Raw genomic sequence first — 13,591 nt, forward strand, 5'->3', positions numbered from 1 at the left:
AAAAAAAAAAAAAAAAACCAAAAGGAAAAGGTGATAAAGCTCAAGACCACCCTGCGAAATATTTTGCAAATTAAATTTGTGATAATTTTGTCAAAGTACTTTATAAAATGTAATGCATTAATATGTGACACGTTCCTTAAATTTTTGTCAGTCTATTACAAGATGTATTCTCCATACTCAGGTATTTGGTATATTGTAAATTACTTTTAATTTCAATGAAAACATAATTCTGAGCTTTTCTGCCCTATTCATTTGGGTCCCAAGGAAAGAGACCATGGCTTATATTTCCTTTCTTCTCTGCATGAATGGAGGTAGAAGAGAGTAGGGATTTATAACAGACTTTAAGTTCAGGCAAACATGGGCTCCGACCTCAGCTTATACATGATCTTGCAGTGATTACTTAACTTCCACTTCTTTATTTATTAAGTAGTGATCCTAATGAATTCTTCCTTTCAAAATTTTTATCATGATTTTTCATGATTAAATGAGATATTATAGCCAAAATTTATTGCATACTTGCTACGTGCCAGGCATTATTCAAAGTGCTTGTCAATTTACTCATGAAAATCCTATAATTTTGAGTCGGTGGGGGGGGGTTCCTATGAGGGATCCCATTTTACAGATGAGAAAATCAAGAAAAAGAGATTTAAATGGTGGCACTAGGATTCAAATATCTGCGTCTGACACCTTAACCATCCTCTTTCTACTTCATAACACTACCTCTTAAAAAATGAAAGCTTACAAGTCACTTAGCACACCAGTAGGCACACAGCACATCTTCAAAATATGTGACATTAGTATTATTGTTGTTGTTAATATGATTATTTGATTTTCCCACAGCTTCATGCAGAATGCTTTGTGCAAGGTAGTTGTTTAACAAAATTATGTTGATTTGATTTTTAAAGAACCATGTTGTATCCTCTGGGGCTTCTGAGAGATACATATTCAATGAGAGAAGCCTCTTACTTTTTAGCCTAATATGATTTATGCAGCTGCTTTTAGATTAAATTACCATCTTTTATTTACAAAAAAAGATTAAATAAATATGTGAAAATCCAAGAACTCCAGAATATCCCTGTGAAATTCCAAGAACTCCAAAATCTCCCTTGCTAAAAACTATTTAGAAAATTATCTTTGTAAGAGAAGAAGGAGACAAAGACCAAACCTACATTTGATCAGTGCACCTGAAAGTGATAGGGAGAATGGAACCAAGTTGGAAAGCACTCTTCAGAATATTATCCAGGAACACTTCCCCAAACTAGAAAGACAGGCCAACATTCAAATTCAGGAAATACAGAGAACACCATAAAGATACTCCTCGAGAAGAGCAACCCCAAGACACATAATTGTCAGATTTACCAAAGTTGAAATGAAGGAAAAAATGTTAAGGGCAACCAGAGAGAAAGGTCAGGTTACCCACTAAGGGAAGCCCATCAGACTAACAGCAGATCTCTCTGAAGAAACCCTACAACCCAGAAGAGAGTGAGGGCCAATATTCAACATTCTTATAGAAAAGAATTTTCAACCCAGAATCTCATATCCAGCCAAACTAAGCTTCATAAGTGATGGATAAATAAAATCCTTTAAAGACAAGCAGAGGCTGAGAGATTTTGTCACCACCAGGCCTGCCTTATAAGAGCTCATGAAGGAAGCACTAAATATGAAAAGGAAAAACCAGTACCAGCCACTGCAAAAATATACCGAATTGTAAAGACCATCAACACTATGAAGAAACTGCATCAACAAATGGACAAAATAACCAGCTAGCATCATAATGACAGGATCAAATTCACACGTAACAATATTAACCTTAAATATAAACAGGCTAAATGCCCCAATTAAAAGACAGAGACTGGCAAATTGGATAAAGAGTCAAGACCCTTTGGTGTGCTGTATTCAGTAGACCCGTCTCATGTGCAAAGACACACATAGGCTCAAAATAAAGGGATGGAGGAAGATTTACCAAGCAAATAGAAAGCCAAAAAAATAGCAGGGGTTGCAATCCTAGTCTCTGATAAAACAGACTTTAAACCAACAAAGATAAAAAAAAAAGACAAGGGCATTACGTAATGGTAAAGGGATCAATGCAACAAGAAGAGCTAACTATCCTAAATATATATGCACCCGATACAGGTGTACCAAGATTCATAAAGCAAGTTCTTAGAGACCTACAAAGAGACTTAGACTCCTACACAACAATAGTGGGAGACTTTAACACCCCGCTGTCAATATTAGACAGATCAACGATAACAGAAAATTAACAAGGATATTCAGGACTTGAACTCGGCTCTGGACCAAATGGACCTAATAGACATCTACAGAACTCTCCACCCCAAATCAATAGAATATACATTCTTCTCAGCACCACATCACACTTATTCTAACATATATCCACAACACACTTATTCCACATAATTGGAAGTAAAATACTCCTCAGCAAATGCAAAAGAACAGAAATCATAACAAACTGTCTCTCAGACCACAGTGCAATCAAATTAGAACTCAGGATTAAGAAACGCACTCAAAGCCACACAACTACATGGAAACTGAACAACCTGTTCCTGAATGACTACTGGGTACACAACGAAGTTAAGGCAGAAATAAATAAGTTCTTTGAAACCAATAAGAACAAAGATACAACGTACCAGAATCTCTGGGACACAGCTAAAGCGGTGTTTAGCGGGAAATTTATAGCACTAAATGCCCACAGGAGAAAGTGAGAAGGATCTAAAATCAACACCCTAACATCACAATTAAAAGAACTAGAAAAGAGCAAGCAAATTTAAAAGCTCGCAGAAGACAAGAAATAACTAAGATCAGAACAGAACTGAAGGAGATAGAGTCACAAAAAACTCTTCAAAAAATCAATGATTCCAGGAGCTGGATTTTTGAAAAGATTAACAAAATAGATAGACCACTAGCCAGACTAATAAAGAAGAAAAGAGAGAAGAATCAAATAGATATAATAAAAAACGATAAAGAGGATATCACCACTGATCCCATAGAAATAAAAACTACCACAGGGCCAATTTCTAAAATAACTGGATNGATCCCATAGAAATAAAACTACCACAGGGCCAATTTCTAAAATAACTGGATTTCAGTAAATGGTGCATTTAGTGTTTTTCAAAACCTGTATTTAGAACTTTGTCTTGGCTCTATTTTATGTTTATTTTCTGGTAGCTCTACATTCACTACTGTACAGTACCTGATAAGTTTCTGTTCAATGCTTTGCAGCTTGCTTTTTCTCTTTTCAGGATCAACTTGTTCATTTGCTTATAAAATGAGGAGCTTTACCTGAGGAATGCCAGAGAGGCAGATTGGACTCTCTGGGGCAAAATAAATCTTAAGTTAAAAAAAAAAAATTGAGGTGGTTTCATGCCCTATTTCTTTTGCCTTTATTTTAGCTATCTAAACAGTGGAATAAGACTATTCTATAACATCTTCAAACTCTAAGCCCCAAGGTAATATGAACAAAAGTGACAACAGTTCCCCTCAAGCATAACTGAAACTTATCTTTCTATCCCACTCTCAGACAGTGGAATTCTTTACCCTATAGTCTAAGGAAAGCTAACCAAGATGGCCTAATTAATAGACTGAAGTCCTCTGAATTTACCCTTTGCTAGATAATTGGAGAAAATAAGTCCTTGCCTTAGTTAACCATCTGCCTGCAAGCATTTTGGCCTTCTTGTCAGGATGGTAAATGACAGGTATGTCAGTAAAGCAGAAAGCCTAGCCTTTAGAAGGAGCTGCAGCTAGACTCCCCTCGGTCCTGACGAAGAGCAGCCCTGTGAGTGACCTCAGTGTTCACCTGAATACTAGCTGACCTTACCACAGGCAGTCTTTAATAAGTCTCTGCTTTAATCTTCTGTTAGTCTGGTTTCAGTCACTGAGGAGGAGAATAACTATTTGAATGAGTGGGAGAGCTTGGCTTTGGGTACTCACCGAGTCTTCAGATTCCAGCATGATTAAGGACTCTGAGACATACCTAGAGGAATGAGCTTGGCCAGCATATTCATTCTAGTAATAAAAGCTGATTTTTTGGCACAAGTTTAAAAAAATAACAGTGATTCAGTGGAACAAAAATTGCCATCATGATATTTACAACAGAAATGAATGTATTCGTTAAGGCAAACTGGTGTTGCAAACATTCCAAATTGTAGTGGTTCTACATAATAAAGGTTTATCACCTGATTCACAGTCTAGTGTGGGAAGTGGGAGTGGAGCTCTGTTCCACACAGTCATTTAGGGACTCAGGCACTTTTTGTCTGCTTGCTGCACCATCTCCTGGGTCATTGGTGTCCTGCCTGAGCCCCTGCATTCAGCCTGCAGACAATGGAAGGTCATGTGGAGGACCTTGTGCAGGATTTTTATGGACTGGATGTAGAAATCATTATATCACTTTTACTCATACTCTTTAAACAGGACTCAGTCTCACAACCCCATAAAATTACAAGAGTGGTTGGGAAGTACTGTCTTGCTAAAGTAGCCCAGGAAGAAAACCGAATGGGCTTTGGTGAACAAACAGCAGTCTAGCCACAGTGGTCTTGAAAAATTCTATATATTGTTGTTCTATTTACTCATGGAGCTTAGTTGTCTTTTTTCCTATAGGATATATATTTTTGGTATGATAAGAAGCATAGATAGTCCTATTGCTCTGTAGAAGATTGTATTCCACTTTTTTTTTTTTCCTCTTTTAGATTTCTGATCTTGGGTGCTTTTCTTTTTTAGTAGTGATTAGATTTAGACGATCTATGTCAGCCCGAGTGCAAACCATGGGTCTCCTCCCCATCTGCCTCCCCAGGATGGATGTGAGAAGTGCTACTGTGTTATATTCCACATCTTGCCACTATTTAGCCTGCTGTCTTTTTATTCTGACCCTTCGTGAAACCAAAAGGCAAGGTTTTCTGCGGATTGCACTAGACGTGAGCGGAGAAGGGGGTGAACTTTCAGATTCAATGAATTATAACACTTCTAATATAGAACCTCATCACCAGATTTGTGATGACAACACTGGCTGTGTATTTGACTTTACTTTTTACTTTCTAATTCCTTGGATTTGAGTGACCTAACCATTTCCTAAGTATTGTCAGAAAGAAAAAAAAAAAAAAGCTACATTACTTTTCTTCCCAAATTTAATTGAATCAAAATCAACTGTATTAAGCAGTTACAGAGTCATTTATTAAGATAGATGGGGATATACAAAAGAATAAGCCACCTCCTGTTTCTTCAAGGAACTGAGACTAAGGAGGAAAACAGACTTTTAGCATATAAGCATTCTGTTGTGTTTATGTAATAGCTATAACACAGTTTATAAATATGACAATAAGGGTGCAAACCAGAATATTATGGGAACATAAAGAGACGTTTATTTTGTCCACTTGTGAATGGTTTCTTAAAAGAGAAAACATTTGAACTAGAAATTGAAAAATTGGAAAGACCTTGCTAGGCAGAAAAGGGGAGGGAATAGAAAGCCTGGGTAGAGGGTACCTTGCAAAGGAAGTCATGGTGCCTTTAGAGAATAGCAGGGTCATGGGTGTGGCCAAATCAGAGGATGTGAAGGGAGAAAGTGTAAGATGATATGAAGGTTGTGAGGAAAAGTTGGAACAACATTTATGAAGAGTCTAAATACCATAATTTGGAATTAGTATTTTACAATGTAAGATATGAAGAACAACAAACATGACTTTGGGAAGTAGTTAAGATCAGACTCACATTTTAGAAATATAAGTCTAGCAACAGAATTGACAATAGATTAGAGAATTTTAAACTCTTATATTGAGTTTGTACTTATAGGGATATTACCTTTTGCCTTTGAAAGACATACTTTTGAGCATGGAATTGATACAATTAATATTACCATTGCCCTTTTCTCCCACACACTTTTTCTTTTCAAGGGCCACAAATATAGCTCTGAAATAATAGGAGATCATGTTTTAACTAATTGAAAATGTGGTATATAGTTCCACTGTTCTATAATGACAGACTAACATGTATCAGATGACCTTTGTACCAATAGTAATTCTAAATTCTTGACAAAATATTAAAAAACAGAAATTGTTTATTGGCACTACCAAGTAACTAAAATAGGCCGAAACTAAAGATTCTATTTGTGAAATAAGGAAACCACACTGAGTGAGATCCACATTTAAGAGATCACGTGACTTGGACCCTGAGGGTGCTCCTTAACTCATGTGGTAAATGGCTGAGAGGGCTGAAATAGAAAGCAATAGTTCATTGACATGGGAAACCACAGGACTGAATTCAGGATTGTCAGAATAGGAATTGAGGAGGAGATGCCAGAAAGGAGAGAGTCACAGATGAAGGAGCCCAAAATCTACAAATAAATCCCTCTTTAATCCTTGGTTGCATCTATACATATGCAGAGAAAGAGTCTAAGAAGCCTAGGAAGAAAATGAAAGCTAGAAGATGTAAATAACTGAACAAATAATTCAGCAGCTTCTTAACTGTGTGTCTATAGAATTTGGAATTTTAGTTCTCCCCAAGTTAGAGGGGGCTTGGCTAACATCTTGGGTTTTCCATTGAAACTCCAGAAGGGCCATGTGATAGGAGTAAAGACTACATCCTGGGACCAAGGGATTTACCGTCGAACTAAAGGAAAAACTGAAATAGACCCACCTTAACAAAGCTTCCATATTACCTGACAGTATTTTACCTGCCTGCTAGAACCAACTTCTAAGACAATAGAATCTTCTAAGATCATAGAAGATAATAGAATCTAAAGCCTCTACCATACTATACACAAGTTTCGATATGCCATCAGTAATTTACTAGACATGCAAAGAAATAAGAAAATGTATCCCAGAGTCAAATGAAAAATGAGTCAATACACACAGATCCATAGCTGACCTAGATAATGGAATTGGCACATAGGGACATTAAAATAACTATGTCAAATCTGTTAAGGAATTTATGTGACTAGATAAATAGAATGGGTGAGGAGATGGGAAATTTCAGGAGTCATAGGAAAACAGTAAGAAGAAGAACCAAATGGAAATTTTAAGAAAAAAAATGAAATATTTGAAATTTTAAAAATTGGAATGGAATTAATAACAGATTTATCACAACCCAGTCATGAAAAGACAACAAAAATTAGCAAAAGACATGAGCAGACACTTCCAAAAATAAGATCTATGAATGGCCATTATACATTTGGTAAGATATCTAACCTCATTAATTATCAGGGAAATGTGCATTGAATACTCCTTTATAATCATTAGAATTATCAGCATTAAAAAGGCCAACAACACCAAGGGATTGCCAAAATTTGAACTCTGCTACATTGCTGGGGTTATGTGTAACATGGTAATCACTTGGGAAAACTGTTATGTTCTTTATAAAATAAATATATACTTACTTAGTAATTTCACTCATTGATATTTGTCCAATGGAAATGAAAACATATAGCTACACGATGGTTTATACAAGTATGCAGATTGATTTATAATAGCTAAAAACTAGAAATCTAATGTCTATTCACAGATGAATGGATAAAGAAATTACAGCATAGTCAACAATAGAGTATTAGAAATAAAAAGGAATGAAGTCTAAATACATACAACACAAATGAATCTCAGAAATATTTAATATGTGGTGTGAAAGAAGGCAGTCTCTCTATCTGTATATAAAATTTGAAGTTATATAGCAGGTAAAACAGTTCTGATGGTCAAAGTCAGAACAGGAACTCCCTCTGGATGGGGAGGGGAACTGAATGGAAAGGGCACAAGGTAGCTTTTTGGGTTGATGGAAAGGTTTTGTATCTTTATTAGCATCATGGTTACATAAATGCACACAGTTGTTAAAACTTGTCAAAGCTGCACACTTAAAATCCATATATTTGATTGTGTGTACATTATAAATCATAAATACAATGGATGGGAATTTAAAAGTAATGTAATATATAGTGCTTCGATATGCCACATGCAGGAATTGAGAAGACAGTGATTTATAACGGTTAAGAGCATGGTTGCAGCATCAGACAAATCTAGGATTTTAAATCACATTGTGAGTACTCTGTGAATGTAGGCAAGTTACTAACCTCTTCTAAGATCCTATGAAATGGAGATGATAAAATTAGTATTTACCTTATAAGGTTGTCCTCAGCGCAGTGCACAGCACATTGATGCATCTGGTACATTTAAGCTGTATTCATTATTATTAAATAGCTCTTCAGCCAGACTTTCATTGCCTGAATGCAGTCAGGAATAGTGGGATAATCATGAAAATTTTGAGAATTAGGTATCTGCAAACTGCATTAAGGTGCAATCTAAATAATGCAGATAATATTTGACAGCATATGATTAAGTATACTAGAAAATTCTATTTTCATTATCTATTTCAAAGTAACTATCTCTTTGCCAAGAAAAAACTGTTTTCTTTAAAATACTTTTCTTTAAGCTCTTGTAAAAAATTTTCATATATAAAGAAATTAGGATATAATTTTTTCCCTATACAGTAATCTCACCCTCTGTTTCCCATCTCATAATCATATCACCAAAGGTGCATGTATTTTCAGTACATATATATGTGTGTGTACTGAATATATATACACATTACATATATACATTACATTACATATATATACCCTATATATGTATATTCAGTACATATATATATGTATATGTCTGTGTGTATAATGTTGTAAACAAAATGGTAACCATGCTATATATACTTTTCTAAACCTGGCATTTTCACTGAGAAATCTTTTCATGTGAAGGACTCTGTTTACCTATAGCTGGTCTATTCATTTTAAGTGCTTTTATACAGTCTATGGCATTGATGGGCTTTTATTTATTTCACCAGCTCCTGTTGGTGGACATCTGAGTAGATCCAATTTTCACTATTGTAAACAACTGTGATATCCTTGTGTACATATATTTTGCACTTACGTTAATAATTTCATGTAATAAATTTAAAAAGTAAAACTGCTAATTGAAAGAATTTTAACAATATATTAATATTTCTTTGTAAGAGAAAAAATTTTATGTTTCAGCATGTGTGCATAAACAGTGAGAAAAGAGTGGTTTTTCTTGCTGCTCTATATTTCTTCTTTTTAAATAAAGAAGAATTATTTCAAAATTTACACAAAATTTTGATTTAGAGTACTTAAGATAACTACCACCAAGAGGACACATAACACTGTACTAGACACTAGGCTGAATGCCTTCCATGCACAAAATTATTCAAATTTAATGCACAACTTTGTAACTATGTGAGATACTACCATTATTGACAAGGACTTACAAGAAAACCAGTGGTTGGAGCATCGTGTATCTGGTAAATGTTAAAGTCTCGATTTCAACCTAGATTTTGTGAACTATGCAGTGTAGTGTAGTCTGGAGTGAATTAATTTTGTTGTGAGTGTCTTTGAGGTTGAGGTTCATTGTCAAACTTTGGTGATGTGCAAGTGGTGAAGTAATAAAGCCCAGATGATCTTGTTTCCCTATGACACTTGCGAGGCCAAAAGTGATGCCTCCCTGCCGTGCAGTGGCAGCAGAAGTCAACCTGGACATTAGACAAGTTATATTTCCCTTAGTGCCAAGAGCCTGTCCCATATCCAGCTTCCTCTAAAATAATAGTAATGATAATAATAATAAAGAGCAAAGATCAATTACATGGTGTTACGAACTGTGGAGAGAAGGAGAAGTCTTCAGACTTCTAATATTCTATTTTCACATCCCAGTTGCTATTACTCTCTCTTTGCCTTTATTTTACAATCTTGCTTTTTTTTTTCTGTCCAAGGGGCCCATTCAATAACAACTAAAACCCCAAATTCTCAGTTTCCTAATTTATGTGTCTGTGATCTTTTAGTCTTGTACCCTTCCACCTGTGTACTCACACACAGAGAGCATTAATTTCCAGTGACATCAAATTTGTGCTCTCAAAAGGTAATTTGTGATGCCTCAATGTGAAAGGGTCCCAGATGTAAAGCCAGAGAGCTGATGAGACCTGAAGCTGGTCACAGGCATAAAGCCTGCCCCTCTGTCAGAGTCAGAGCAGCACAGAAGTTCTGCTTCAGGCCCCGCCAAGGGAGAGTAAGGGGTGGTCTTATGGGTGTTAAGCAAGACCGAATCTACCTTTGCATAGCACCCAGTCAGACACCCTGCAGAAACACAGTCATGTTTGTGTCATTCTGTTGCAGGGAGAAGTTGCTCAAAGGTTTAGTTTTGATTTTGGTAGCTTTAATTCTATTCCTTCAGTTTTGAGGTGAGCACAAATGTTTCAGAGTACCTTTCTAGGTTTCTTCCTGACCTTTTTTCTTCTCTAACCTGTGGTGTGTTAGAGGCAACACATACCAGCTCGGGAGGGAGAGACAATTGTGAGCATTTCTTCTCAACCCTGTGTTCGGTGACATCAAGTTAATAGCTTAAAATTGGATATGGGGAAAGGGATTATACCATTGAAATGGGAAAATGCTACATATCAAGGATTCTCCCACCCCAGAGAACCTGTTGTTTAACTAGCACACAACTTCTATAACCCTTCTACCTCTGTTCACCACATAAACACACACACACACACACACACACACACACACACACACACACACACACACACATAGATAAGCTAGTGTTTGAAACATTGAATACCCTAGGTTTTCTTCCATGGGCTATGGTTATTTACAGGAAGAACAAATTGAGTTCTTTTCCTCTTCCCATCTTGAACTTTACATTTATTTCCAAATACCAAATATAAGCTAACTTTCTTCTTTCTCCCTTAGTGGATGGCTGTATTCATAGAGCAGCCGGCCCCTGTTTGCTAGCTGAATGTCGTAGCCTGAATGGCTGTGATACTGGACATGCAAAAATCACATGTGGCTATGACCTGCCTGCAAAATGTGAGTACAACTGTTTTGAATACTGTTTCAAAATCAGATGAGACATCTTGTTTTAATCCAGTGTATAAATGGAAAAGGAAATGGCAGTGGTGGTACTTAATTAAATGTGCTTGAGTTCAGATTTTGTACATGGCAATAAAAACATGCTTTCCAAATATGTCTCCAAATGTATGCAAATATATATATTATATACATAGTGTATTGCATACATATTACATACATGTTTATTCAAGTCTTTGACAGAGTGTATCAGAAAGGGAAATAAAAATATGAGCAAAATATACATTATAGCATTTAAGTGCCGCAGAGTGACAGCTCCTGGAAAGGGGATGCCAATTTCTTATTCCTTGTTCAGGTTTCTTGATTGTGGATGTGTTTAGAGCAAAGGAGATCAAAGTGATGTATTGTGTTTTCAGCTGCCATGTAAAGGCTGATTGGCAATTACAGCCAAGGCATCTGTCACACTTTGCTTTCAGGAAAAGCCAACGAAATCTGGGTGTCAGTGTGAGAATGTATTTGCTCTTTGAATGTGGAATGGTCAAAATTTCCATTATATTTTAATAGAGAGAAGTATTGCATTTGATTGACCTTGTTGCTTAGTCATTCGACCAACTGGGTGGTGTGGTATGGGATAAAATACTTAGAGAGAAGCTGGTCAATGTCATAGCTCTTTTATCCCATAATCTTCAGGGCCTGAGGATTGAGGTAGAGGGTTTCATTGCATCATTCAGGTGTGCATTGACCTGGAAACTGAGATGCCAATTTGTCGATTATCGCATTCACCCAGTTCTTATGATACTGCTGAGATCTGTGAATACATTTTATGTAAAAGTGAAGCTGGTTTTGGTTTTTATTTTAGCACTGGAGAAAACATGAATGGAAATTTATAATACAACCTATGGGATACTATGGGTTATATATAGACAGGTTGTCTAACAGTGAATTTCCTGTGGATGTGTGTGAATGGAGAATAGTGTGTTATATTTTAAAATTTTAAGTATTTTAAATACTGTAAAGGTATGTTTAAATTTGAGGACTAGTAGTAAACACTAATATATTAAAACAGTATTTTTCTTTATCAATATAATATCGCATCCTATATTGTTCATAATGGTTTCAGTGAAAGTACTTTCATGTACTGCATAGTGATGCTTTGGTCAATGATGGAACATGTATATGACAGTGGTCCTATAAGATTATAATACAGATTGAGTATCCCTTACCCAAAATGCTTGAGACCAGACATGATTTGGATTTTAGATCTTTTTTTCAGATTTTGAAATATTTGCATGTACAAAATGATATAATTTGGAGATGGGGCCCAAGTCTAAGCACAAAATTCATTTATGTTTTATATATACCTTATACACATAACATGAGCATAATATTATGCAATATTTTAAATAATTTTGTGCATGAAACAAAGTTTTTATTGTGTTTTGGCTGTGGCCTGTCACATGAGATAAGGTGTGGAATTTTCCACTTGTGACATCATGTTGGCACACAAAGTTTTAGATTTTGGAGGATTTTGAATTTCAAAACTTGGATTAGGGATTCAACCTGTACTATATTTTTACTGAGCCTTTTCTATGTTTACATACTTACCATTGTGTTACAATTATTTGCATATTCAGTATGTAACATGCTATACAGGTTTGTAGCCTGGGAGCCATAGGCTGTATCATATAGTCTCGGTGTGTAGTAGGCTATATCATCTAGGTTTGTGTAAGTGTACCCTATGATTGTATAACGATGAAATCACCTAAGGAGTCATTTCTCAGACCATACTCCTGTTGGTAAGCGAAGCATGATTGTATATCAACTATATATGCTGTTTAATTTTTTCTCTAATGACTTTTCATTTATTTTTCTTGTTAGTGTCTTTACCTAGTGTGAAATAGTCAAATCATGTGCCAAATGGCTCTTCACTACTACTTGGAATATGTATTTGTGTCAAACAAACCCTTTGTGTAGAATGCTGTTTAGAGCAGTTCTCTTTGTAACTCAGAGGTCATGATCTGCATATTAACGGTGATTTCCCCCTCCAGAATTATATAGTGCTATTTTAAAAAATATTGGTTCTTTTCCTTTCTAATACCTTGCTACATTCATAATTTACCTAACTTATACCGCCCTGAGAAGAAGCAAGGTTGTTGACTGCTATAATAATGGCAAGATTATTGACGGTTTTCAGACTTGTATTTGTCCTTAAACCAAGCAGTATTCCCAGTCTCCTATTGATTCACTGTTTTCTTTTTTATGTATTAAAACACAAATCAAATTTCTCCAAATCTGAACTTTCTAAAGAACAATATACTCAGAATCATTAAATACTCCCAAATAAAATGGTGGCTCTAGTGAATGGGTTCATACTGTGATAATTTTTTTAACGTGCTTGTATCTGTTTGACATCCCTCTGAATAAGTTATTCTGTTTCCTTTGAATGCCATTCATCTTATTTTAAGGTTATTGAAGACTTGCACAATACCAGGCACTGAGGAACAAAGATCAGTAAGTCAATACCTGTGCTTAAAGGATTCCAATGCTTGAGTCATCACTTTGAAATGAAGTGTGGCTTTCATGGGCATCCTGGGGCAAGTGGATCTTTTGGGACAGTGAAGCTAGAAATGACGAGTCAGTCGACAGGACTAGCTACAGAATCCGTGAGAGCTGAGATCCTGAGAGCCAACACATACTCAAGTCACTGCATGCAGCCCACAGGGCGTGTTTAGT

At 35.9% G+C, this 13,591-nt stretch overlaps 1 long non-coding RNA gene across 1 annotated transcript in view; it reads left to right on the plus strand.

The window, feature by feature from the left end:
- LOC108513546 (uncharacterized) overlaps positions 1-13,386 on the plus strand; it is a 333,457-nt gene extending 320,071 nt beyond the window's left edge. Inside the window, exons 3-4 of the long non-coding RNA XR_001880929.1 lie at positions 10,742-10,858; positions 13,324-13,386. This is a non-coding gene — a long non-coding RNA (uncharacterized LOC108513546). The remainder of the gene's footprint in view (positions 1-10,741; positions 10,859-13,323) is intronic.
- Positions 13,387-13,591: the final 205 nt, after the last annotated feature.

Source organism: Rhinopithecus bieti, unplaced genomic scaffold, assembly GCF_001698545.2.
Source record: "Rhinopithecus bieti isolate Rb0 unplaced genomic scaffold, ASM169854v2 scaffold_32982, whole genome shotgun sequence".
Classification (NCBI taxonomy): Eukaryota; Metazoa; Chordata; class Mammalia; order Primates; family Cercopithecidae; genus Rhinopithecus; species Rhinopithecus bieti.